This window comes from Oncorhynchus tshawytscha, linkage group LG05 (assembly GCF_018296145.1).
Source record: "Oncorhynchus tshawytscha isolate Ot180627B linkage group LG05, Otsh_v2.0, whole genome shotgun sequence".
NCBI lineage: Eukaryota > Metazoa > Chordata > Actinopteri > Salmoniformes > Salmonidae > Oncorhynchus > Oncorhynchus tshawytscha.
In genome coordinates this window covers 4,804,881-4,809,564 of record NC_056433.1, presented here as the reverse complement: position 1 = coordinate 4,809,564, position 4,684 = coordinate 4,804,881, and positions in this window count along the sequence as shown.

Here is a 4,684-nt window from a genome sequence, read left to right as displayed (position 1 = left end):
TCCTCTCTTTCTTTCTTCCTTCCTCTCCTCGCCCCTGTCCTATCTCCTTCCTCCTCTCTTTCTTTCTTCCTTCCTCTCCTCGCCCATGTCCTATCTCCTTCCTCCTCTCTCTCTTTCTTCCTCTCCTCGCCCCTGTCCTATCTCCTTCCTCCTCTCTTTCTTTCTTCCTTCCTCTCCTCGCCCCTGTCCTATCTCCCTCCTCCTCTCGCTCTTTCTTCCCCTCCTCGCCCCTGTCCTATCTCCTTCCTCCTCTCTTTCTTTCTTCCTCTCCTCGCCCCTGTCCTATCTCCTTCCTCCTCTCTCTCTTTCTTCCTCTCCTCGCCCCTGTCCTATCTCCTTCCTCCTCTCTTTCTTTCTTCCTTCCTCTCCTCGCCCCTGTCCTATCTCCTTCCTCCTCTCTTTCTTTCTTCCTTCCTCTCCTCGCCCCTGTCCTATCTCCTTCCTCCTCTCTTTCTTTCTTTCTTCCTCTCCTCGCCCCTGTCCTATCTCCTTCCTCCTGTCTGTCTCTCTTTCTTCCTCTCCTCGCCCATGTCCTATCTCCTTCCTCCTCTCTTTCTTTCTTCCTTCCTCTCCTCGCCCCTGTCCTATCTCCTTCCTCCTCTCTTTCTTTCTTCCTTCCTCTCCTCGCCCCTGTCCTATCTCCTTCCTCCTCTCTTTCTTTCTTCCTTCCTCTCCTCGCCCCTGTCCTATCTCCTTCCTCCTCTCTTTCTTTCTTTCTTCCTCTCCTCGCCCCTGTCCTATCTCCTTCCTCCTGTCTGTCTCTCTTTCTTCCTCTCCTCGCCCATGTCCTATCTCCTTCCTCCTCTCTTTCTTTCTTCCTTCCTCTCCTCGCCCCTGTCCTATCTCCTTCCTCCTCTCTTTCTTTCTTTCTTCCTCTCCTCACCCCTGTCCTATCTCCCTCCTCCTCTCGCTCTTTCTTCCCCTCCTCGCCCCTGTCCTATCTCCTTCCTCCTCTCTTTCTTTCTTCCTCTCCTCGCCCCTGTCCTATCTCCTTCCTCCTCTCTCTCTTTCTTCCTCTCCTCGCCCCTGTCCTATCTCCTTCCTCCTCTCTTTCTTTCTTCCTTCCTCTCCTCGCCCCTGTCCTATCTCCTTCCTCCTCTCTTTCTTTCTTCCTTCCTCTCCTGAACTCAGTCCCCTGTCCTATCTCCTTCCTCCTCTCTTTCTTTCTTTCTTCCTCTCCTCGCCCCTGTCCTATCTCCTTCCTCCTGTCTGTCTCTCTTTCTTCCTCTCCACGCCCATGTCCTATCTCCTTCCTCCTCTCTTTCTTTCTTCCTTCCTCTCCTCGCCCCTGTCCTATCTCCTTCCTCCTCTCTTTCTTTCTTCCTTCCTCTCCTCGCCCCTGTCCTATCTCCTTCCTCCTCTCTTTCTTTCTTCCTTCGTCTCCTCGCCCCTGTCCTATCTCCTTCCTCCTCTCTCTCTTTCTTCCTCTCCTGCCCCTGTCCTATCTCCTTCCTCCTCTCTTTCTTTCTTCCTCTCCTCACCCCTGTCCTAACTATTAACTAAGGGTGGAACTTTAATTCCCTGTATTAACTCCTTCCTCCTCTCTCTCTTTCTTCCTCTCCTCGCCCCTGTCCTATCTCCTTCCTCCTCTCTTTCTTCCTCTCCTCGCCCCTGTCCTATCTCCTTCCTCCTCTCTCTCTCCCTTCCACCCATTCTCTCCCCCTCCCTCTCGCTTTCCCTCTCGTCCTGAACAGCACGCCTTGCTGTGGCTGGTCAAACGGAACCAAGTCAGGTGTTTCAGTGAGGTTTGGTCCCCTTCAACCAGCTACTGCGTCGTGAACTCAGTCAGCAGACATACATCCACAGTGGGAATGAAAGACAGTGTACGCTGCTACTACTGTACTACTGTAGCCTACTGCTGCTGTTTTTGTGTCCGAATCACGTCAAATTATTCTACTTTTTTGTACCACTATAGATTACTTATTTAGATGTTTCTGTTACGTTCATGTTTATGTTGTGTTTCATAAAATAAAGAATTGAAGATGTGACCGTGCTTTTATCTCTGTCATATTTACATTAGGTTGCTGTGCTATGAGTTGTTGGGTATTAGCCAAGAGATGAAACTGTTAAATTCCCTGTATTAACTAAGGGATGAAACTATTTAATTCCCTGTATTAACTAAGGGATGGGCTTGATTACCAACAACGACGAGACGGCCTACAGGGAGGAGGTGAGGGCCCTCGGAGTGTGGTGTCAGGAAAATAACCTCACACTCAACGTCAACAAAACTAAGGAGATGATTGTGGACTTCAGGAAACAGCAGAGGGAACACCCCCTCATCCACATCGATGGGACAGTAGTGGAGAGGGTAGCAAGTTTTAAGTTCCTCGGCATACACATCACAGACAAACTGAATTGGTCCACTCACACAGACAGCATCGTGAAGAAGGCGCAGCAGCGCCTCTTCAACCTCAGGAGGCTGAAGAAATTCGGCTTGTCACCAAAAGCACTCACAAACTTCTACAGATGCACAATCGAGAGCATCCTGGCGGGCTGTATCACCGCCTGGTATGGCAACTGCACCGCCCTCAACCGTAAGGCTCTCCAGAGGGTAGTGAGGTCTGCACAACGCACCACCGGGGGCAAACTACCTGCCCTCCAGGACACCTACACCACCCGATGCTACAGGAAGGCCATAAAGATCATCAAGGACATCAACCACCCGAGCCACTGCCTGTTCACCCCGCTGTCATCCAGAAGGCGAGGTCAGTACAGGTGCATCAAAGCTGGGACCGAGAGACTGAAAAACAGCTTCTATCTCAAGGCCATCAGACTGTTAAACAGCCACCACTAACATTGAGTGGCTACTGCCAACACACTGTCAATGACACTGACTCTACTCCAGCCACTTTAATCATGGGAATTGATGGGAAATGATGTAAATATATCACTAGCCACTTTAAACAATGCTACCTTATATAATGTTACTTACCCTACATTATTCATCTCATATGCATACGTAGATACTGTACTCTATATCATCGACTGCATCCTTATGTAATACATGTATCACTAGCCACTTTAACTATGCCACTTGGTTTACATACTCATCTCATATGTATATACTGTACTCGATATCATCTACTGTATCTTGCCTATGCTGCTCTGTACCATCACTCATTCATATATCCTTATGTACATATTCTTTATCCCCTTACACTGTGTATAAGACAGTAGTTTTTTTGGAATTGTTAGTTAGATTACTTGTTCGTTATTACTGCATTGTCGGAACTAGAAGCACAAGCATTTCGCTACACTCGCATTAACATCTGCTAACCATGTGTATGTGACAAATAAAATTTGATTTGATTTGATTTGATTTGGGATGGAACTATTAAATTCCCATTTCAACGTAGGGCTTACATTAGCTAAAAATATAACTCCAATGTTGCCAGTAATGTTACCATTGGAGTTAAATTCTTGTCTAATTAAACACATGATCCAGTACTTGGGCAATTAGTAAGTCTTGTTTCAAACCTCCCGCTTTGGGCTGGTTGTGTCAATGTGTAGTTCCTGCAGAATCTCTGAGCAGAATTACTGTCTTACCTCAATTAGCCACCAAATCCCTAGTTTGAAAGCGACTGTTTCTGGAAGATGTGCTGTGCCCACAGGCTTTTATATTTTTCGAAATCGTCTCCGATTCGTCAGATTTTGGCAGTTTATTTACCAATCACGTTTTGTGTTGTATTCCCATTGTGATTGGTCCCTGAACCAATATGAGGGCATTTTGAAATAAAAGCCTGTTTCATATGTCCATTCTCCAAAAAACTGACAAAGGCTGAGGGTTTTACTTCCTCTAAGGGATCGGTGTCGTTGTTGTTGTCCCCCTCCCCCACCACGTGGGATGGTTGAGCTAATGTGCACTAATGTGATTAGCATGAGGTTGTACGTAACAAGAACATCTCCCAGGACATAGACATATCTGATATGAGCAGAAAGTTTACATTCTTGTTAATCTAACTGTACTGCCCATTTACAGAAGCTATTACAGTGAAATAATACCATGCTATTGTTTGAGGAGAGTGGACAGTTATGAACTTTAAAATCTATTAATAAACCAAATAGGCATATTTGGGCAGACTTGATACAACATTTTGAACAGAAATACAACAGTTCATTGGATCAGTCTAAAACTTTGCACATACACTGCTGCCACCTAGAGGCCAAAATCTAAATTGTGCCTAAACTGGAATAATAAATTGTGGCCTTTCTCTTGCATTTAAAATATATGTTTTTTTTTCTTTGTATTATCTTCTACCAGATCTAATGTGTTATATTCTCCTACATTGATTTCACATTTCCACAAACGTCAAAGTGTTTCCTTTCAAATGGTACCAAGAATATGCATATCCTTGCTTCAGGTCCTGAGCTACAGGCAGTTAGATTTGGGTATGTAATTTTAGGCGAAAATTGGAAAAAAGGGTGGGATTCTGAAGAGGATTTATACAATAAAGAAAGACCTCATCTGAGAGAACCATGAGTACATGGACGTCCGATGACTGACACAATATATTTTTTTTCTAAAGACCAAGCCCTCAACATAGCCCAAAGGCCAGCAGATGGTGATATTGAGTTCATCTTACCGTCCAAATGCATTGTGTGCAGCCGGCTATACACTGGTATCCCCCGTGGACCGGTTCGTACCTAAAACATTCTCCATTCAGGCTGCAATTCGATTTACTCC